A 24039-nucleotide genomic window follows, 5' to 3' on the forward strand; every position below is an offset into this window, starting at 1 on the left:
TTTGGATCTCTTCTGTGGTGAATATTCTGTCCATGTCCTCCCCTCATTATTGGATGGGGTTATTTATTTTCTTGTTGAGTTTGGCAAGCTCTTTATATATTCTGGTTATTAGCCTCTTGTCTGATGTATGGCATGTAAAGATCTTCTCCCATTCTGTGAGGGGTCTCTTGGTTTGGGTAGTGGTTTCTTTTGCTGTGCAGAAGCTTTTTAATTAGATGTAGTCCCATAGGTTTATGCTTGCCTTAGTCTTCTTTGTAATTGGACTCGTTTCATTGAAGATGGCTTTAAAATGTATGCGGAAAAGAGTTCTGCCAATATTTTCCTCTAAGTATCTGATAGTTTCTGGTCTAACATCCAAGTCCTTGACCCACTTGGAATTTACTTTTGTATTTGGTGAAATATAGTGGTTCAGTTTCATTCCTCTGCATGTTTCTTTTCTTTTTTGGGGGGGGGTAAATTAATGTTTTACATTCAACAGTAAATACAATAGTTTGTACATGCATAACATTCCCCAGTTTCCCACTTAACAATACAACCCCCACTATGTCATTTATCATCCTTCATGGACCTGTATTCTCCCCACCCACCCACCCACCCCAGAGTCTTTTACTTGGGTGCAATATGTTGAAAAACAAGATCAGAAGAGAAAACACAAGTAGAACCTGAAATGGAATTGGCATATTGCACCTCTGCATGTTTCAACCCATTTTTTCCAACACCATTTGTTGAAGAGACTCTGCTTTCCCCATTTAATAGTCTGGGCCCCTTTGTCAAAGATTAGATGTCCATAGGTGGGAGGGCTTAATTCTAGGCTCTCAGTTCTATACCACTGGTGAGTGTGTATATTCATGTTCCAGTACCAAGCACTTTTGATGACAATGGCCCTACAGTACAATTGGAGATCTTGGAGTGTGATGCCTCTGGTTCTGTTCTTTCTTCTCAAGATTGTTTTTGGCAATTCTAGGTCTTTTCTGGTTCCATATAAACATTTGTAGCATTTGTTCTATTCTAAAAAATGTGGTTGGGACCTTGATGGGGATAGCATTAAATTTGTATATGGCTCTGGGTAGTATATTCATTTTGATGATGTTAATTCTTCCAACCCATGAATATGGACTATCTTTCCACTTCCTTGTGTCTTTTTCAATTTCCTTGAGTAGTGACTCATAATTTTCAGTATACAAGTCTTCCACTTCTTTGGTTAGGTTTATTCCCAGATATTTTATTGTTTTGTTGCTATAGTAAAAGAAACTGATTTCTGGATTTCAACTTCTTCTAACTTAGTGTTTGCATAGAGGAATGCCACTGACTTTTGAATGTTAATTTTGTAGCCTGACACCTTACTATATTGCCTGATGATTTCCAAAAGCTTCTTGCTGGATTCCTTAGGTTTTTCCTTGTATACTATCATGTCATCTGCAAATAAGGAGAGTTTGACTTCTCTTCCAATCTGTATCCCTTTAATTCCTTGCTCCTGCCTGATTGCTATGGCAAGAGCTTCTAACACTATGTTGAATAGTAATGGTGATAGTGGGCAGCCCTGTCTAGGACCTGATCTGAGTGGAAATGCTTCCAGTTTTTCACCATTGAGTATGATGTTGACTGTAGGTTTGCTATATATAGACTCCACTATCTTCAGGAATTTTCCATCTATTCCCATTTTTGTAGTGTTTTGATCATAAAGGGATGTTGTATTTTGTCAAAGGATTTCTTTGCAACTGTTGATATGACCATGTGGTTTTTGGTCTTGCTTTTGTTGATGTGGTGGATCACGTTGATAGATTTACGTATATTAAACCAACCTTGCATGCCTGGGATAAACCCCACTTGGTCATGATGAACAATCTTTTTAATATACTGCTGTATCCTGTGGGCTAGAATTTTGTTCAATATTTTAGCATCTATGTTCATCAGAGATATTGGTCTGTAGTTTTCTTTTTTGGTTGTGTCTCTGTCTGCTTTTGGTATCAAAGTGATGTTCACTTCATAGAAGCTGGAAGGGAGTACTCCAGTGTCTTCATCTTCTGGAAGACTTTTAAAAGTAGAGGTATTAGTTCTTCTTTGAAGGTTTTCTAGAATTCATTTGTAAACCCATCTGGCCCAGGACTTTTATTTTTGGAAAGATTTTTTATATCTGTTTCAATTTCATTAGCTGTGATGGGCCTGTTCATGTTATCTACTTCCTCTTTACTTAGTTTTGGAAGTTGGTAGGTATCTAGGAAATCGTCCATTTCTTCCAGGTTCTCTAGCTTGGTGGCATAGAGTTGTTCATAGAAGCCTCGCATGATATGTTGAATTTCTGCGGTGTCTGTTGTGATATCTCCTCTTTCATTTACTATCCGATTTATTTGGGTCTTCTCCCTTTTTTGTTTTGTGAGTCTGGCTAAAGGTTTGTCAATTTTGTTCACTCTTTCGAAGAACCAACATTTACTTTCATTGATCTTTTGTATGGTTTCCTTATTTTCAATGTTATTGATTTCTGCCCTCACTTTAGTGATTTCTGTCCTTCTGGTTGCTTTAGGATTCCTTTGTTCTTCTTTCTTCTAGGTCTTTAAGATGTGCAATCAGGCTGTTTACTTGTGCTTTTTCTTGTTTCCTAATGCATGCTTGTATGGCTATGAACTTCCCTCTCAGTACTGCCTTAGCTGTGTCCCAAATATTTTGATAGCTTGTGTCTTCATTTTCATTGAACTCTTGAAACATTTTATTTCATTCTTCATTTCCTCTTTGACCCAGTAGTTGTTAAGGAGTGTGCTGTTGAGCTTACACATTTTTGGGGACTATTACTAATCTCTTGTTGATTGTTAAGTGTTAGTTTAATTCCACTGTGGTCTGAGAAGATGCTTGGGATGATTTCATTGCTCTTAAATTTGCTGATGCTGTCCTTGAGAATGACCCATGTGGACTTGAGTAAAATGTGTATTCCAGCTTCTTGGGATGAATGACTCAGAAAATGTCCAGTAGTTTTAGTTTATCTATCTCCTCAGTTAGCTCCCTCACATCTTTATTGATTTTCTACCTGGATGATCAGTTAAGTTGGGAGAGTGGGGTGTTGAAGTCCCTTACTATGACTGTGTTGCTCTTAATATATTGCTGTAGCTCTTTCAGTAGACGTTCGATGTATTTAGATGGCTTCTCATTGAGTGCATAGATGTTAATAATTGTTAAGTCCTCTTGATTGACTGATCCTCTGAGCATTAAGTAGTGTCCATCCCTACCTTTTTAAATTTTATCAATTTTAAAGTCTATCGTGTCAGATATGAGAATAGTTGTTCCTGCCCCTTTTTGTGAGCCATGGGCTTGTATGATAGTTTTCCGTCCTTTCACTTTGAGTCTGTGTTTATCTTGTTGGTTTAAGTGGGTTTTCTGTAGACAGCATATTGTTAGGTTGTGTTTTCTGATCCATCTTCCTTCTCTGTGCCTTTTAATAGGTGAGTTCAGGCCACTGATATTTATTGATATCGAAGATTGAAGATGTTTTAACGCCATTCTTGTAGAGTTTTAGAGTTTTCTGAAATACGGTGTATTTATGGTGGTCTGACTGTTCATAGGAGACCTTTCAGAACTTCTTTCAGGGAAGGCTTGGTGATAGTTGATTCTTTCAACTATTGCTTGTCTGAGAAGGTTTTGATGCCTCTATCTAGTCTGAATGACAGTCTAGCAGGATACAGTAGTCTTGGTTGAAAGCCTTTCTCATTGAGCATTTGATAGCTATCTTGCCATTCTCTTCTGGCCTGTAGTGTTTTTGTGGAGAAGTCTGCTGCTAATCTTATGGGTTTTCCTCTGTAGGTGACTCTTTGTTTTTCTCTTGCAGCCTTCAGGAACCTTTCTTTATCCTTATTCCTTTCCATTCTAAATATGACGTGTCTTGGTGTCTTTAAGTCTGGGTTAATTCTGTTTGGGACCCTCTGGACTTCTTGAATCTTTATGTCTTTGATGTTGTCTAGACTAGAGAAGTTCTCAGCTATTATGGCCTGAAGAATGTTTTCTTCCCCTCCCTCTCCTTCTGCCTCTGGTAAGCCAATAATGCATATATTATGTCTTTTGAAGTCATCCCATAGGTCTCTGTTATTGTTTTCAGTATCTCTTAATCTCTTTTTGAGATCTCTTACTTCTTTTTCAGTTGTCTCTAATTCGTCCTCGAGCTTGCCAATTCTGTCTTCAGCCTCATTGATTCTATTCTCTCTCCCCTCTACTGTTTTCTGGAGTTCATCTATTTTGTTAACCTGTTCTGATACTGTTTTAGCTTGTAAGCTAGTTGTGTTCTTAGCTCAGCTATTTCAGCTTTCAGCTCTCTAATAACCTTGAGATAATTAGTGTTTTCTTCCAGAGTCTCATTTGTTGTTTCTGTATTTCTGATGGAAGTTCTTTCAAACTCTTTACTCACTGCTGTGACTATTTCCTTAGCTAGTGTTTGGATGTTGACCTCATTCTTTTGTGCTTTAGCCTTTGGGGGGCTTTTAGCTGGACTCTTGTCCTGGTTCATTTCTCCAATATTTCTTCTTGTTGGTTTAACCATTCTATATAGTATGTCGTGAGGTCCCTCTCTCAGTACTTTTCAAATTACTGATCACTCTTGCCTGGATTGATTTGTGTCAAAGTAAGGTAATTAAAGGGTTAACAGTTGTGGAAATTGCCAGTTGTTTCAATAGTATTTTAATCCCTGAGTTGGAGCTCAGTGGCTTAAAACCCTCCTTTGTTCTTTTCCTTCCCTGTAGGCTATGGGAGCCTGAGTGCTTTTAAACTTTAAGTAGGCTTCTTAGCTTGATCACTGACTCCTGACCAGGAGATAAAGCAGGGTGTGGCAGAGATAATCCAGTGGTTATGCAAAGAGACTTTCACAGCCCTACTGCTAGGTCACCGAGGTCTAGGTCTTCTCCTGAGTTTCCTGGTTAGTTCTCTGTCCCCTGGTGTCAGCCCAGGGCCTCCCTGCCGCTGCTACAGATTCTGAGAGTAGTAGCAGTGGAGACTCAGAGTTGCACTTGGTGAGTCTCAGGGGAGTCCTCTCCTCCCTTCAGTCATCCCCTTGTTGGTGGAACAGACTGGAGGTCGTGTCTCCACTGATAAACTGCCAGACTGTTACCAGCCACTTAGTCTCCCCCTAGGCTCCTCTCTGACCACCAGCCACACGTGTTTGCACGCACTGGTGATTGGGTGGGTTCCTGAAGTCGTTCTAGTCCCGCCTTGTTTTGGTCCCTGGTGGTCTCCTTTGGTATTTCTAGTTGATCCGGGAGAGGAGAGAAACACAGCTGCTGCTGTTCCCACATTTTATATTCTGTTATCATTAGTGTAAATGTCCTTGAGGTTTTTTCCTCATAAAGACAATGTATATGGAAGTTGCCACTGAGTCCTATAGTCTTTTAAATTAACCAAAAAAATATAATCAGTTTGAGAAATAGTTAAACCAGCAGGTGGTGATTAAGTTTTAGGCTCCCACTCTAATTTCACTCATTACACTTAGTGGGAATACTGACTCGAGTAGAATTTCTTTCTTTCTTCTTCTTCTTTTTTTTAATATAGTCCTTTGTCCTGTCACTAATTGTGACAGTCTGACTACAGGATAACTAAATAACACATTAACCTTTTAGGATTTTTATTTAAAACGTTTATAAAGCATGGCTAAAATGAGACCCTTTGTGCAGGCTTAAAGACCCTTAATATTTATTCCTTTGGGACAAGAAAATCATAAGTTATCACACTGTTTCTTCTTTTAAGTACCTGAACGTAACAATCTATTGTCCTCTACACTTAAGAGCTACCCTCAGGAAACTGTGGCAGCTTCACTTTTTAGATATTCAAATAACAGGTTCCTTGGAGAATATGAAAAGGCCTTTGTGGTCTTACCAATAAAACCGTGAAGTGGCATTAGAAGTCAAATCGAAGTAATAACAGAAGAAATGAAGCTAGAGTGCTTCCAGTGTCTGAGGCTACCCTTGCGGCAGGCTTCTTTTGCAGTATTTCATCACTGCACTCAGAAACTCAGAAAGAAAGGAATTATTACAGTTCCATTTAGAAATGAAAAGCCTAAAGAACAGAGAGGTTCAGTTGCCAGAGGTCCCACAGCAAGTGCGTGCTGCTTTTACAATATGTCACGCTGCCCATGCTGCCTCTCTCCCCCTCCCCCTTCTTTTCTTTTTTACCAGAGCCCTGCTCAGCTCTGGCTTATGATGATGTGGGGGATTGAACCTGGGACTTGGGAGCCTCAGGCATGAGAGTCTCTTTGTAGAGCCATTATGCTGTCTATCCCCGCTTCTCACTGTATCTCTAAAGCAAATGCTTCCAATGATTTTAGACACAGCTTAAGCTCCAGTGTTTGAAAATAACCAGGACAATTTGCCATTGTAGTTGGGGGTGGGGGTGGATTCTGGAAACCGAGCATTTCTGCGTACCCACCATTTCTCCTCCTCCTCATTCACTCTCCCCATGTCCAAGTGAATACGCACAGGCACGCCAGAGTGCATGCAAGGCAGGAATGAGGCGCAGAAATGAGCTGCAGCTTGGACCCTGCCCTCTCTGCCAGCGGGAAACCCCACGAGGCTGGGTGTTTGACTCTTCAGCATAGTTGGTCATTTCATGGTACCTTCAAAAAGTAGTTTTCACCAAGAACCATTTTCGGCCTGTTGTTCCAGAATTTTTTCTCAAGGTTCTCTCTGACACAGCACGACATGCATTTGCTGAATTAGATTAAAGCTAGAATTCAACTTTGAGTTGATGATGCTGATTCAGCTTGTCCCCACTTGACTTTCAAATAGCTGCGTTAGAGCCTAAGTACAAGCTCTCAGTTTTCAAAGGATTTCAGGAAGTGGTCCTTTCTGCCCCCCACTGAAGAGTTAAGTTATTCTGGGAAGTGTACCTTAAATTGCATGGTGCCATTCAGAATGTTTCCAAGTGCAATTAAAAAGTGAAGTAAATGTTCGTTGTTATGAGTCCAATGTGCTTGTAAAGCAAGCCCTCATCAGAACAGCCCCAGTGGCAAAAGCAGTAATGGATCTGTGTTCTTGAGCCAGTGTCAGAGCTGGCCATTTATTTGAAACAACAGCACTTCTGTGATTGTGTTTCCCTGTTTCAAATGGAACGTCCCATCAAATCCATTACCTAATACCGAATAAGACAAAGACAGCTTATAACATGGCCCAGCTGTTGGAGTACTCTGGAGGGAGATATAATATGCTCTGTGACTCAGTAAGCAGAAGGTAATGGACTAAAAGTTAGCTAGCCCTTCGTGACAAGGAGATCTGGAGTTTAACCAGGAATTTCCGACTGTCAACCCTAACAAAACAGATGGCGTTCTTCAGTTCGTGGCACCATCTGGTGAGTTGGTATGTCTGCTTTGACAACTCCTTGTGCTTCTTAAACGCCTGATGGAGAAAGACATCATCCTTGTCATCTGTGGAGAGCCCAAACTGCTCTGTGTGTGACAAAGGGGAAAGAAGGTGCCTACACATTAAACCCTTTGGCGGCTTTTTCCTGTATGCCCCTTCTGTCTGGTTAGACTGGCTCTCCCTTTACCTTGTTCTGTGTTGACTTCCTTTTTCTCTTGATGGCTATAAAGGCCCATTCACAAACGGCTCCCTGTCACTGCCTGTGTTACAGATTCCTACAGAGTCGTGCAGCTAGGGTGAGTATCTCAGTTATCTCTGGGAAGGCCTAGGCACCAACATGAAATAGTCACAACTATCAGACTTGTCAAGAACATGCGTGCTGGAGTCAGATGGACGGTCTTTGAGTCCCTCTTAGGACCTTGGACACAAGGTTCTTAGCTGTTCTTTGACTGTTTCGTTAATAAAAACAGCATGATGATAATACCCAGTCTCCCTGTGTAACCGTGAGCACAGTGTGAGTAGATTTGTGTGAACCTATAGAACAGTAACTGACACCTAATATGCACGAAAGAATGTGCTTTGTGGCGATGATGCTTTTACTCATTATCACCATCATTGTTCTACACCATGTGTCACAGAACTGAAGATGCTGGAAGAAAGGTGAAACACATGGCATGTCTTGCCCTTCTTAATGTTCAGAGCCACTGAGTCTTGGGCCTGCTCATCTGGCCTGACAGTACATGCGGCTGCTTGATCTCTTTATCTACACACACACACACTCACACATACGCACACACACACTCACACACACACACACACACACACACTCACACATACACACACACTCACACACTCACATATACACACACTCACACACACACACTCACACACACTCACACACTCACACACACATACACACACACACGCACACTCACACACACACACACACACTCACACATACGCACACACACACATACACACACACTCACACACATACTCACACACACACACACACGCACACTCACACACACACTCACACACTCACACATACGCGCGCACACACACACTCACACACACACACTCACACATACACACACACTCACACACTCACATATACACACACTCCCACACACACACTCACACACACTCACACACACACACATACACAGACATACTCACAGACACTCACACTCACACACACTCACACACACACTTTATTGAGACATGATTTACATGTAATGCTGTGTAAATTTAAAGTGTACAGTATGATTATTTCATTCATGCTCATATTACAAAATACTTTATCAGAATTAAATTAATTAACTCATCACCTCTTGTAATGACCCTTCGGTTCTGCTTGTAGCCACTTTCACATACACAACACAGTATGAGAACATAGTCTCCATGCTGTACCCTACATCCTCAAACTTACACAAGGTTATAAGATCATAGTCAGGGGACAATTCCACACAGTTCCCACCACGAGAGTTCTGTGTCCCATCCCCTCCATTGGAAGTTCCCCTGTTCTTTATCCCTCTGGGAGTATGGACCAAAATCCTTGATGGGGTGCAGAAGGTGGAAGGTCTGGCTTCTGTAATTGCTTCTCCACTGGACATAGACATTGGCAGGTGGATCCACACCCCCAGTCTGTTTCTGTCTTTCCCGAGTGGGGTCGGGCTCTGGGGAGGTAAGGTCCAGGACACATTGGTGAGGTCGTCTGCTCAGGGACAGACAGGATGGAATCATAGTAGTGTCTGCAACTTAGTAAACTGTAAAACAGGACAGATTGTTTAGTAAATAGGAACCCAAAGGTAGGCATAGAGCAAATGATATTAGGGGTCTTTGGGTGGGAAGAAGCTAGGAAGTCTTTTGTAGAAATGTTGTGTGGCCCATGACTGTAGTAGTTTTTGCCTGAGCCCAATAGCTAACATGCAGGTGGACTAAAGATATTGTCTGGGAAGATGGTGTCAGAGTTGAGAACAGGGCTAGTAAGCTGGATTAGGGCAGAGAGTAGCTCCCAAATATGAAGAAAGTCTATAAAAAGTAGTACTGCAGGTGTCTCCCTGTCTCTTTCCCTCTCTACCTCTCCCTCCCTTCTCAATTTCTATCTCTAATAACTAACTAAATAAATAAATAGATAAATAACTGAAAACAAAACCGGTGGGGGTGCCGGTGGGTAGCTGGACCTCGTGTCAGTGTGCAGTGAGCCAGTGTGTGTGGCGCGGCTGGTGTGGTGTCCGTGTCGGTGTGCAGGGAGCCAGTGTGTGTGGCGCGGCTGGTGTGGTGTCCGTGTCGGTGTGCAGGGAGCCAGTGTGTGTGGCGCGGCTGGTGTGGTGTCCGTGTCGGTGTGCAGGGAGCCAGTGTGTGGTGTCCGGCACAGGAACATGCTCGAGCAGTCCTGGCTGGCCTTGCGGTGAAGACTCCCTTTGGTGGGGACGCTGCTGGCTCCCCTGGACCCTCCTCCCTCCTTCTCCTGAATTCCTCCCCCTGCTTGAATGACATCAAGGCTCTGGGGAAATTTAAAACAGTTACTTTTTGCCAGAAGCTTGAAGATTCTTGACCTCGACACATGATTGCAACTTGTTCTTCGTGTGCTCTGGGGTTGGCTAGAAGACAGGAAGGGCTCCTCCTCTGCTGGTGGAAAAAATAGCCATCGCCTTATATGGCTTCAATTTGTACTGAGCCCCTTTTGCCTATTTTTCAGACGTTCTGTGTGATTTTGAGGAGCGTTTTGCTTTCTTCTGAATGCACCGTGACCATGCAGGAGCTCTGAGAACCACAAGCCTGCCTCTCCGTCTCCTCTGCCTGGCCCTCCCCATCTCCCGTGTTCCCTCTTACTTCAGGTGTCTCTTGATGAAGGGGTTGCTGTCAACTAATGGCAATCCTGTTTGAGAAAGATGCTTCAGACTTTCCCCACACTCGGCATTCCTACTGGGAGCTACGTAGATCTATCTGTCTGCCTGTCGTTGTGCCAGGGCTTCGCTGCAGAAAGTTACAGTTGAATATAAAGAAGTCTTGGAATCCGATCTGGAATGGCTACTACACACGGTCCGTCTGGATTTTCACTCCCTCATTTTGCTTCTAAAGTATTGTCAGTGTTCTCTTTTGACCTTTTCTGACATGAAAGCATCTCTATCTATCCTTCCTTCCATCTGTCCATCAAATAATTTTTTGTTTTTTATCGTTGTTGTGGTTATTATTATTGTTGTTATTGTTGATGTTGTTGTTGTTGTTGGATAGGACAGAGAGAAATGGAGAGAGGAGGGGAAGACAGAGAGGGGGAGAGAAAGACAGACACCTGCAGACCTGCTTCAACGCCTGTGAAGCGACCCCCCTGCAGGTGGGGAGCTGAGGCCTCGAACTGGGATCCTTATGCCGGTCCTTGTGCTTTGTGCCATGTGCACTTAACCCGCTGTGCCACCGCCCCACCCCCCAAATAATTTTTAAGTAGAGATATGCTTAAGGCATCTTCCCACAAGATAAAACTCAAGGCATTTGATTTCGAGAGACAGGAAATTTTATTTATTTATTTTTGATTTATTTTGTGTGTGTGTTTGTAAGAGAGAGCAGATCACCTCTCAACACTGGCATATGGTGGTGCCAGGGACTGAGCCTGGAGCCCCTGGAGCCTTAAGCATGTAAGTCCTGTGCTCTAATGCTGAGCTATATTCCTGGTCTAATGTGGGGGTTTTAGTTCCGGCTCTACCATTAACTCAGGGAGATGACTGACTATGCCGGTCATACTGACTATACTATAGATGACTGACACAGGTCTCTTTCACCCTCTGACACTTTATAAAATAGGCCAGCAGGACATTTGCCTGCTGCCTGGTGCCCTGTGCAGAGGGCGCTTTACCCCCCGAGAGTCATAGAAAATGTACAGATGGTGTCGGGGCACATTTAGGCAACTGAACTCATGTCAACATTCAACCCTATTTTTAAAGGCTGACTTTATTCTGACCAGTTTCATAGGGGTGGTGTTTCTGAAGGACACTTTTGACTTGTCTGTCTTCCCAAATGCTACATTCTTATTTTGTGAAACCATTAACAATGGTGGACAGGGAATGTCAGAGGAGTCCAACCCTGATTTTCTTCCTTGCCTTTCCTTTGTTCCACTTTTATGGCTCCAGTAACAGAATTTTATTGCAGCAGTTTGTATCCTCAGCTCTTTTGCTGAGGTTCTGCATAATTTATGATCTAGATTCCAAAATGTTAGTGAATTGCTTCACCAGAAATAATGGAATGTGACGGGAATGGATTCCACTTTCTTGGCCAAATATTTGTGTCTGTTTCAGAACACGATTGCTACATTGCTCAAGCTGTTACTGAGAATGAATTCTAACAAAAGAAGAGAACTTGGGGTAATTAGAAAAACACAGGATGGAGCTGTGCAGTATTGTTCTGTTATGTGTATTAGGAAGAAGATCCCCCACATTCCAGTCTCCCACAGACACGGCTCACCCAGGAAGAAGATCCCCCACATTCCAGTCTCCCACAGACACAGCTCGCCCGTCTATTCTGAGCCACTTTGCTGGGTTTTCTAGATATGCAACTAAGATCGCAGGACTGTCTGTTTTGCAGAAAGTGCACATACATGGTTAGGGTATCTGTGTTTGTTTGGATACTTTATCTGCATAAAGTTGGTATATGCCTTTGTGGTATGCCCACAAGTCTAATAAATACATAAATAAAAATATATTGACTTTAGAGAAATATGTGTGCACCCACGTACGTGGTCCTGGCGTCACACCTGGGCTTTCAGACAGGCAAGTGTTTCCAGCTGACATGTCTTTTCAGTTTTTCTTTCTGGAGTAGATTCCTGGTGAGATAATGAATAAGTCTTAGATAAGCTTGGACAACCCAGCTCTGGTGTAAAGTTGAATTATTTTCTTGTTGCAATGCATTTTTATTTCGCTTACCTCTCAATTATTTCAGAAAGATCTGAGAATGGAATCTGCTTTAAATATAAAGCCATTTAAATAACCAAAAGCTGTGTGTACTTCCGAAGTATTGAAGCCACTGTCTGGTTTAATCAGTGAATCTCTTGCATCTATGCTGGTGTAGCTTTTGTTGGTGGATGATGAGAGGTTTCAGGCTGTAACTTTGTGAAGGGCCTGGGAGCTGTAGTTAGTATTACCTTCCCTTCATATGGCAAAAATAAGAGTAGAATACTCTCTCCAGATCATTCAGGAGATGGTATAGTGGGTGGTGAACATGCCTTAGTCTGGGTGAAGTCCTAGCTCCCACCCCCAGCACTACACGTGAGCACCAAGTAAATTCTTGCCCCGGCCAGCGGGGCGTGAACAGGGGCTAGGAACCCAAGAACCTGGAATGAAAGGAACAGGAGACACAAGGAATGACAGCAAGACAGGATTCTGATCAAGCTGCAAGATTTTATTGTGTTCACAGGCATTATAAGGCTTCGGGGAAGGGGGATTGCAAGAGGAGAAGGAGGAGGGGGAGCAATTATCAGGGTGGAATGTCCCTTGCAACACACATAGCCGAAACTATGTCTATTAACTATAACTATGTGGTGTGTCACTTGTTTTCTGGTAAAACTATGTCTATTAACTATAACTATGTGGTGTGTCACTTGTTTTCTGGTAAATGGCCTACCTGCAGGGAAATAGAAACTTGTCTCGAGGGCTTCCATTGTTTCAAAGCTTATCTTCTATCAAGCAGAGAAATGGCTCTTGGCAAATTCTGTGGAGGCTGGAGCAAGACTCCGATACCCCCTGCCCTCCCCCGAAATAAATTGGGTCAGGTAGTCTGTTTACTATTATCATATAAACATAAACCTCTGGGTTCACTGTCTTGTACTTCATTAAAAAATACTATCTTGGGGGGCTGGGTGGTAGCGCCACGGGTTAAGTGCACATAGTGCGAAGTGCAAAGATCCCGGTTTGAGCCCCCGGCTCCCCACCTGCAGGGGAGTGGCTTCACCAGCAGTGACGCAGGTCTGCAGGTGTCTGTCTTTCTCTCGTCCTCTGTCTTCCCCTCTTCTCTCCATTTCTCTCTGTCCTGTCCAACAACAAACAACAGCAACAACAACACAATGGGGGGAAAATGGCCGCCAGGAGCAGTGGATTCTGTGCAGGCACTGAGCCCTAGTGATAACCCTGGAGGCAAAAATAAAGAAGTCAGTAAGAAATACCATCTCACCAAATTCTTGGAACTCTTCTCAAGGCCCTTTACATTAATTCTCATAACAGAGCTAAGAGAAAGGAGAGATACGTTAGTGTGGACAAGTGAACTCTGCCACAGCTGTCCTCTGATTTCTAAAATATAGCTGCTCCTTTTCATATAAAATATTGATGATGGGTGATCAAGTAACCAAAGGAAATTAAATGAAGATAGACTGCCCTCAAACCCAGGAGGGCCAGACTGTAGGCATAATAAAGGTGACTTGGTAAAATAGCATCGAATACTGAGGCGTCGTCTCTGGTGCCAGTGTGGGGCTGGCTGTCATGATCAGGAGCAGACGTCTAGGCGGGGTGAGCTCACAGGTGTGTGCGTGCGTGTCTGCCGTCTTACTGTGACCCCAGTGACACGGTGATGACGCGTGCTCTCGGGGTTTCTTATTCACTTGATGACTTCACATTGAGTGAGCACAGTAGCTGTACTTCCCACATTGAAGAATCTAGACTTCTTCTAGCGTTTGCCCTTCTTCCATAGCCAGTCAACAGCGTCAGGTTGAGCCTGATGTCAAGTTTCGAGACCTCCTTTGAATCTGGAGAGGTGGCAGTCGTTGACTATGTGGGTCAGAGTCTGTCTGGAGCCGCAGGGACAGTTCGGGTCGTCTCTGGCTCCCCAGCGATGGAACATAGCGGCGCACCGGCCATGGCCTGTTCGATAGCGATGGAGGAGGGCCCAATCATAACGTGCTAGGTCAAAGCCAGGTTGACGCTCACAGGGGTCTGTGATGAGGTGTTTGTTCTTTACCTCAGCTGACTGCCAGCTCTGTTTCCAAGAGTCTGGAACAGAGAAGTTCAGTGTAGGCGTAGGAGACCAGATTGGGTGACGAGACGTCAAGCATTGGACAGGGTGGGCGAAGATATCCGTGTATATTGGCAGGTCCGGTCGAGCGTAAACGTGGGAAATGAACTTAGATGCTGCCACATCCCGACGAATATCTGGCGGGGCGATGTTGCTAAGAACTGGCAGCCATGGAACCGGGGTGGAACGGATGGTTCCAGAAATGATCCTCATGGAGGAATGTAATTTGGAATCGACCAAGTGGACATGGGGGCTACGGAACCATCCTGGGGCACAGTATTCTGCAGTGGAATAGCATAATGCCAGAGATGATGATCGTAGTGTGGAAGCGCTCGCGCCCCATGAGGAGCTGGCCAGTCTTGCAATGATGTGATTCCTCGCGCCCACCTTTGCTGCAGTTTTTATGAGATGTTCGTGAAATGACAGAGTGCGATCGAGAGTAACGCCAAGATAGACTGGCTGGGCTTCATGCCGGATTCTCGTATCGTCAAGCTGCACATTAAGCTCACGCGAGGCCGAGGCATGGTGTAGATGGAAAACAGATGATACCGTTTTTGCAGTGCTAGGGATTAGTCGCCATTTTTTACAGTCATCAGATATCAGAGACATGTCTTTCGTGAGTGTTTCCTCGAGGATGTCGAACTTGGATGCCTGAGTTACACAGCAGATGTCATCGGCGTAGATGAACTTCCTTGAAGAAGTTTCTGGAAGGTCATTGATGTAAATATTAAATAGCATAGGAGCCAGAACAGAGCCCTGGGGGAGGCCACTTGAGACAAGTCTCCATCTGCTAGACTTGTCACCCAGATGCACCCGGAATCTTCTGTTTTGGAGAAGAAACGATATAGTGTTGGCCACCCATGGAGGCAGGCATCTTGAGATCTTGACTAGGAGACCATGATGCAAGCATCTGAACTAGAGAGGAATCATTCCTGACTTGTGAATTTATTTACATGGATTTAATACTTTTAAATCTTTATTTATTGTATAGAGACGGCCAGAAATCCAGAGGAAAGGTGGAGATAGAGAGGGAGAGAGACAGAGAGTCACCTGAAATACAACTTCACAGTCTCTGCCCATGCTGGTTAACGCAGAATCTCCACCATTTACAGTAGCTATATTCCCCACTCTGAAAAATCTAGATGTAAGAATCTGAAGATTCATTTGTGATTTGTGAATTTATTTACATGAATAAATATGCAAGGCCTTTATAAAAAGTTGATATGCTTAATTAGACATTCAGTTAATATTTGCCATTATTAAGAAGAAATGACAAAAAATGGATGATTTCTGGAAAGTGTAGTCAGGTTAATACCTACCTACATTAAATCCTCCCAGTGAAGGCCATGGATATGGCTCAGCCAGTTAGAGCACCAGCTCATATACCTGAAGCCCCAGAAAACGCAGGTTCAATCCCTGGTACCATCTTATGCCAAAGTTGTTTCCATCTCTCTCTCTCTCTCTCTCTCTCTCTCTCTCTCCTTCTTCTTTTATTCTCACAATAAGGAAACCTTTAAAAAGAGGCCAGGAGCTGGGCAGTGGCACACCTGACTCATTTAGGCACATATATCACCGTGCCCAAGGACCTGGGTTCGAGCCTCTGTTCCCCACCTGCAAGGAGGACGCTTCATGAGTGATGAGGCAGGGCTTTCCCTGTCTCTCCTCCCCTCTCAATTTCTCTCTGTCCTGTCAAATAAAATAGAAAGAAAAGAAAAAGGGAAAAATGGCTGCTAGGAGCAGTGTATATATATAAAATATATATGTTATTATTATCAATTAATTAAATAAACAATTGACCACAGTAACATAAAACTCTGCTGGGAGGCCAGAAGTCAATTTTCAGCAGATGGCCATCTTAACATCTTGAAGCTTAAGATGGGACAGTCGGTGGGCGTGAATGTTGACCTAACAGCCCTCCAGTGTTTCTCAGGCAGTGTGTTCCAGAGAGGGATCTGAGAGGGGTTGGTGTGGACTGCCAGTTTGTGGAACTATCAAGGGCTTGTTGGGAGAGAGAATCCCCTGGGACCTTACTAGTTCTGGAGTCACTCGCTGGTAAGAGAAGAGATTCAGAGACACATTCACTTTGAGACAAGCCTGTTTCTTATCACACCCCCTCCTGGGCGGCATTGCGGCACACAACTCTGTCTGCGCAAGACTTCTGGCTGACCAAGTCCCTGAAGTCAGGGGAGCCAGGCTCATGAGCGGGTTTCCCCTGGGTAACCAGGCCAGGGAGGGCCCACAGAAAGCAGCTGAGTGGGTACAGTGATCCAGTCATTTGAAGTTAACCAGGAGAGAGCAGAGGTTTGGCTGTGTACCAGAAAGCAAAGAAGAGGGTACCTAAGATGGCAAAGTCACCCTTTTTGTGACATTAGTCTCAAAAGTTTCAGAGTTCGACAGGGACTGGAGGAATTACATAACCCAATTCTTTTTTTTTTTTTTTTTTGCCTTGAGGGTTATCAATGGGGCTCAGTGTCTGCACTACAAATCCACTGCTCCTATGGCCTTTAAAAAAAAAATAGGACAGAGAAATTGAAGGGAGGGGAAGATAGAGAAGGAGAGAGAGGGGGCTGGGTGGTAGTGCAGTGGGGTAAGCGCACATGGTGCAAAATGCAAGGACCGGCATAAGGAGCCATGTTCGAGCCCCAGCTCCCCACCTGCAGGGGAGTCGCTTCACAGGCAGTGAAGCAGGTCTGCAGGTGTCTGTCTTTCTCTCCTCCTCTCTGTCTTCCCCTCCTCTCTCCATTTCTCTGTCCTATCCAACAACAACGACAACAGCTATAATAACAACAAGGGCAACAGATATGGGAAGAATGGCCTCCAGGAGCGGTGGATTCATAGGGTAGGCACTGAGTCCCAGTGATAACCCTGGAGGCAGAAGAGAGAGAGAGAGAGACAGAAAGATAGACACCTACAGACCTCCTTCACTGCTTGTGAAGTCACCCTCGAACCACAGACCTCCTTCACTGCTTGTGAAGTCACCCTCGAACCGGGATCCTTGCACGAGTCCTTGCACTTAACCTAGCACGCCGCCATCTTTCTTTCCTTCCTCCCTTCCTTCCTTCCTTCCTCCCTTCCTCCCTTCCTTCCTTCCTTCCTTCCTTCCTTCCTTCCTTCCTTCCTTCCTTCCTTCCTTTCTTTCTTTCTTTACCAGAGGGCTATACCTCTGGTTTCTGGTGAGACTGGGGTTTGAACCCAAAGTTCTATTGCTTCAGGCATGAAGGTCTTTGTGCAGAACCACTACACTAAGTTAGCAGTCTCTGATTCCCTTAATGTTAAACAAAGCTAAAGAAAACCACAGCTCAGAGAGCTTTCCTCCCGACTAGACTACTGACCTCTGAGAGCCTGGCACCAGGCCTTTGAGCCTTATAGATTTGTCTTCTGGCACAAAGTTTGGGTCACAGAAGGGACTTCCGCGCTCGTTTTGGTAACGTGTTTACTTTTCTATCTCACCTCTCATCCCCCCATCTCCACTCCACCCAGCTCAGGAGAGGAGCGTAAGCAGACGGGAAAATTTGGATCTCAGAATTTGCCCATGCTTGTGTTTCAAATGATCTGAGTGGAGAACTAGTGGTCATTGTTATTCTTGGTTCATGAACTGTCCTCTGGTTTGTCCTTATCTTCAAGTTCAGTGCAACAGCATTGATTTCCTCTGGTTTCCCTGCATGTTGAGTTTTGTTTGGCGTTTGGAAAGGACCAGACTGCCTGGCGATTAAAGACTCAGGCTCTAGAGTCCTGGGGACACAGGGTCTCTGTTCTTCTGTTTGAGAGGTGCTCTCTGGGCAAGTTGTGCTTTGATCAGCCTCAGGCTTTCCTCAGCCTATGGAAACCAGACCTGCGCTCTGCGAATCAGCATCCGCGTGATTCCACACAGCACTGCGTTCCTGGACTGTGTTGTTCTTCTCCTCCTCTGTGCAGACGCAGTGAGGGACTTCTGCCATGAAGGCATCTTTAGGGTGATATTGAGGAGGAAGAAGGATACATTAGACCTTTTAATTTATTCGTGGCGAAAGCTCGCTTTCTGTAAACACTTAGAAACATGTGCTCTGTATTTTTAAGTTGTGGCAAAAGAACCGCTGGGCACTGTTGAAGACTTTTGGATCTCGTTCCCCATAGTCTCACGCTATCTCCCTGCACCATCAGCACATGCTGATAGAAGCAAAGCGCCCTGACAGCTCGCCGGTGTCTTGAAGTGATAGCCATGTCGGATGCTTATTTCTTCAGACTTCAGACTAGTTGGTGCTGTAGTCTGTTCCGTAGACTGTTAGGAAGTGTCCCAGGTGTCTGCTGGTTTTAAAATAAGTCTACAAGTTCACTGGCATTCCCTCCTTCAAAAAAGTCAAGCCAAATTTCCCTTCCTTTGAATGTGGGCCAAACTTAGTGACTCTCTCCTAACCGATAGGATCTGACAGAAGTGACATGAGGACACACGGCCGTGTCTTCCATAGGACACAACTTGTGCTTGAGTCTGCCTCTGGGGTCACTCCCCCTGGGGGAGCAGTGCCATGCTGTAAGGATGCTCAAGCTTATCCTCCCTTTGGCATAGAGAAATGGGTATTTCCTCCTGCTCAAGGTGACAGCCAAGAGAATAGTTTGGTTTGAGATACCTGTGGGAGCGCGAGTCACCTTCTTCAGACAGAGGTCTGATCATGGAGAATCTCTGACTCAGACTAGTTGCTTGACTTGCTAACCAGGGGCAGTTCCCAGTGAAGGTGTAAAGTCTCTTAAAATAAAGCACTTTGAATATTCAGGAGAGTAGGTAATATGATGATATTTCCCAGAGTGCATTAAATACTAGTCATGCTTTAAGAATTTTACCCCACACAGTCTTTGGTAGTAAAAGCGTGACCTGTGGTTCAGTACCATCTCACCTTCTGGAAGGCTGTTAGAAATGCGGACTCTTGGCACCACCTCACACACAGAAAATCAGCTTTTGTATGTTAGCAAGCCACCCTGTGTTTCCCATGTTCATTAAGATCCGAGAAGGTTTAGCCTGAAAAGGACATGTCCACGCGTCATTTCACTGCCAGCTTCATGAAGGCAGGACAAAGTGCCGGCAGCCTCACCACAGCTAGAAGACATTTCCCCTGAGACTAAGGCCGACTTAAAAACAACTATTGTAGGGAGTCGGGCGGTAGCGCAGCGGGTTAAGCGCATGTGGCGCAAAGCACAAGGACCAGCATAAGGACCCTGGTTCAAGCCCCCGGCTCCCCACCTGCAGGGGAGTCGCTTCATAGGCGGTGAAGCAGGTCTGCAGGTGTCTGTCTTTCTCTCCCCCTCTCTGTCTTCCCCTCCTCTCTCCATTTCTCTTTGTCCTATCCAACAACAATGGCAGTAATAATAAGTCCAACAATATAACAACAAGGGCAACAAAAGGGAATAAATATTTTAAAAAAAAAAAACTGTTGTAGGTATTCTAAGTTAGACCAGGAGGCAAAATATAGCAGAGACAAATATTAGACATATACACAGTAGGCAAGACCTTCATAGAAAGCCATCCACATAGCATAGCAAGCAAAAGCAAACAGGAAAAGAATCAACATAAAACAACCTTGAAACACAAAACAGAATGGCTATGGGCAAACCGCATTTATTAGCTATCATCCTAAGTGTAAGTGGCTTCAGCTCACCATCAGAAGATTCAGAGTGACTGAACGGATCAAAGAGCGGGATCCATGTAGCCTCTGTCTCTAAGAACCACACATCCAAAAGAAAGACAGACAGAATCTCCAAATGGCAGGCTGGGACACGGTATTCCAAGACGATAATGCAGAAGAAAGGACAGGAGCAGCTATCCAGGCAAAGAAATCAAGAAGGGACAAAGATGGATAATGCTTGCTGGTCAGAAGGCCAACCCAACAGGAAGAAATAGTCATCATCAATATTTATGCCCCCAGTATGAGTGTACCTAAATATATAAAGCATGCACTAACCTCAAGGGACGATCAACAAGAGCACAGTAATAGTAGAAGACCTTAACATACCACTCACAACAAGAGACAGATCATCAGGACAAAAACATTAACAACGGAATGAGGCCTTAAATAAAGTCATAGATGAGGGGAGTCGGGCTGTAGCGCAGTGGGTTAAGCGCAGGTGGTGCAAAGTGCAAGGACCGGCTTAAGGATCTCAGTTCGAGCCCCCGGCTCCCCACCTGCAGGGGAGTCGCTTCACAGGCGGTGAAGCAGGTCTGCAGGTGTCTGTCTTTCTCTCCCCCTCTCTGTCTTCCCCTCCTCTCTCCATTTCTCTCTGTTCTATCCAACAACGACAACATCATCAATAACAATAATAATAATTACAACAAAAAAAACAAGGGCAACAAAAGGGAATAAATAAAAAAATAAACATTTTTTTAAAAAAGTCATAGATAAGATGAACTTAACAGATATATTCAGAACCTCTCATCCCAAAATAAAAGAATACACATTCTTTTCAAGTGCACATGGAACATCCTTAAGGATTGACCATCTGTTGGGACACAGACAGCTTTAATAAACGTGAATATTGAAATCACGGAAGTTATCTTTCCTGACCGTGAGGTGGTGAGGTTAGACATCAGTTACAAAGAACAAAGAAGAAAAACATGAATACACCAGTCTAGGGACTGGCTGGTGGCACATCTGGCTAAGAGCACACAGTTAAACACACATGTGTTACTTACTATACATGAGGACCTGGGTTTGAGCCCCACTCCCCACCTGCAGGAGGGAAGCCTCCCAAGCAGTGGAACAAATACTCAAGGTGTCTCTTTCTATCTCTCTATCCTCCCCCTTCTCAGTTTCTCTCTGTCCTATCAGATAAATTAAAATAAAATAATAAAAAAAGGAAAAATGGCTGTCAGGAGGAGTGGATTCATCATGCAGACACAGCCCCAGGGGTAACATTCGTGTCAACAGAAAACAGATCTGACGGCGGCAGGGGACAGCTCGCAGGTCGCCACGCACTGGCACCTTCCGTGGGGAAAGCTCGCATGCTGCTGGTCCTCTCCCTTTCTCTGTCTCTGTGTGAACGGAAAGGCAGTCCAAGAGGAGAGACCAGGCATGCACAAGGCCCAAGTCCTGAGAGATTAAGAGGAGTCGGGGTGGGGTGTTAGATTCCCTCTAGAAATCTACACACACAGCCCTCACATAGCTTCCTCGGGTCCAGTGTTTCGACTTCCTGTGTCTCAAGATGCTGTCAGTTCCAGTTCCAGGGCATGGCTGCTCCAGTGGGACAAAATGTAAGGGACACAGAAGCAGCTGGCTCCTTCTGGCACCTTGCTGTGGCGATTTACAGAGCGGTCGGCTTGCCCCTAGAGTGGAAAGGCACGGCATGCCTCCGCTCGCATGTGCATCTGCACATAGTCTAAGGAGTGGCACCAGGCAAGCCCCTCTGCCTCCCTCCCTCCCATAGAAATACTGCCTTAAGGCTGGGAGTGTGGACCGACCAGTTAACGCCCATGTTCAGCTGGGAAGCAATGACAGAAGCCAGACCTTCTACCTTCTGCATCCCACAATGACCCTGGGTCCATACTCCCAGAGGGATAGAGAACGGGAAAGCTATCGGGAGGGGGTGGGATATGGAGAGCTGGTGGTAGGAATTGTGTGGAGTTGTACCCCTCTTATCCTATGGTTTTGTTGATGTCTCCTTTTTAAAATAAATTTTAAAAAGGTTAAAAAAAACGAAAGAAAGAAAGAAAGAAAGAAAGAAAGAAAGAAAGAAAGAAAGAAAGAAAGAAAGAAATATTGCCTTCCACTTCCTTAGGCAGGAGCCCCGTGCATTGCAGTGACCCACTGCGGGAAGCAGGACATGGAGAGGAGCGTGAGTGTGGACTAACCTCAGGGCTATGACAGGCTGGAACCGTTGTCCCACTGAGTTACGGGAACACTGGGACCCACACGTACCCACTGCCAAGCGCAGCTAGAGTCACATTTGTGAGGTCCAGGGTTCAGTCCAATCACGAGTGTTGTGGTTCATTTATCATTAAGGAAAGGTCTCTTGTGCTTTCGGGTGGGGACTGTGCTTGCTCCTCCCTGGGAACCCCTGCCAGCATGCCATTCAAGAGGTTACCCGATTGGGAGACTCACTGCTTCAGAGGTCGGGGGTTCTGGCCAGTGTAGACAGCGCTTACTGCTACACTTACCCGCACCACAGCTGCTTGGCCAGTGTAGACAGCGCTTACTGCTACAGTTACCCGCACCACAGCTGCTTGGCCAGTGTAGACAGCGCTTACTGCTACACTTACCTGCACCACAGCTGCTTGGCCAGTGTAGACAGCACTTACTGCTACAGTTACCCGCACCACAGCTGCTTGGCCAGTGTAGACAGCGCTTACTGCTACACTTACCCGCACCACAACTGCTTGGCCAGTGTAGACAGCGCTTACTGCTACACTTACCCGCACCACAGCTGCTTGGCCAGTGTAGACAGCGCTTACTGCTACAGTTACCTGCACCACAGCTGCTTGGCCAGTGTAGACAGCGCTTACTGCTACAGTTACCCGCACCACAGCTGCTTGGACAAAGACAGCGCCAAACTTCTTCTGTCTCTCTATGCGTCTCTGGTCCTCTCTAGGACCATAATAACCCCTTTTGTTTCATGTGTTATCTTTTGCCTCAGGGGTATAGTGTCTTTCAGTAAAAAAAAAAGAGGAGAAGATAGTGACCGAGGTGCTTTCTGACCTCCATTTCCCAGGTCCCTCTTTGAGTTGTGCACGGCGTGTGTGCAGTCTCTAAGCCCCCGGTGTGGTGTTTCCTCACCTAATTTATGCCAAGGCCTTGGAAGAGAAACTCATCCTTTTGTTTCTCACCCAGTTCTTGATAATGAGCCATGCAACATTTTTTTAAAGGAGATTAATGGGAGTGTATGTTGAAAGCGTTTGTGAATTACTTATGAGCATATTCTGTGGTGAATAAATTTCATTAATGATTTTTTTTCAAATTACTGTGAAGCCAATTAGTTTGTGGTATTAGTGACCAGTGCTGATCCTCCTTTCAAACAAAAAGAGCATCAGGAAAGAGACACGATTTTTCTTGCTTTAAGCCACTGCAGTACTGCTCTATTGTTTTGTTACCCAGGCTGAAGGTCTAAAGAAATCCTGTTCTTCTGCGCCCATGGCATCCTGACTTAGAACAGCCTCTGCCAGTCTGAGTAGTCGTCAGAGAAAGTGGCACGCAGCCGCAGGGTTTGTGTATTGTTGGGGGGCCTCCATTCCTCACCACTGACCCTAGGTGCAGCCGTGCTCCCTGCAGCTCGGTGTTTATCAACTCCTGTCCCCGATGCCCTCCAAGGCGTTGCAGTGAAGTGTGGGGGAATGATAACGGCATTTTAGCAATTTATGCCCAAGACAACAAAGATCAGTAGACCAGGTTATTTCTCACTCTGTAGGGTCCGCAGGACCTGATCCTAAGGAGAGAGAGAGAGGAAGCAGGTTCACTGACAGTGGCCAGCTGTCTAATTCTGGGTATATTGCCTCCCTTCTTTGCATTTCAGTTTTTCCATCTGGAAAATGAATGATTAATACCTTTGCATCCCTCTGAGTAGAGCTATAAAGATAAGAGGAGTGAGATGAGAGCATGGTGAACACCGGAGGCAAGATCTATGTCTCCCTGTCACTGTGGCTGCCGCTCTGATGATTTCTCCAGGCTACAGTGTGCTTACTTCCCCTTTGAAGAGCACAAAGGAGAGCTAGCTGGAGTGAAAGGTTCGTACTGGTGAGACGTGGATAGTGAGTTGACTTAAGTCA

At 44.9% G+C, this 24039-nt stretch overlaps 1 protein-coding gene and 1 long non-coding RNA gene across 8 annotated transcripts in view; both read left to right on the forward strand.

Moving 5' to 3' along the window:
• TTC28 (tetratricopeptide repeat domain 28) overlaps positions 1-24039 on the forward strand; it is a 487880-nt gene that overhangs the window by 364023 nt on the left and 99818 nt on the right. The window lies entirely within an intron of this gene.
• On the forward strand, positions 9780-12018 carry LOC132538987 (uncharacterized). Its single transcript, XR_009550306.1, has 2 exons — positions 9780-10370; positions 11618-12018. It is a non-coding gene; the product is annotated as an uncharacterized LOC132538987 (long non-coding RNA).

The sequence above is a fragment of the Erinaceus europaeus genome, chromosome 6 (assembly GCF_950295315.1).
Source record: "Erinaceus europaeus chromosome 6, mEriEur2.1, whole genome shotgun sequence".
NCBI lineage: Eukaryota > Metazoa > Chordata > Mammalia > Eulipotyphla > Erinaceidae > Erinaceus > Erinaceus europaeus.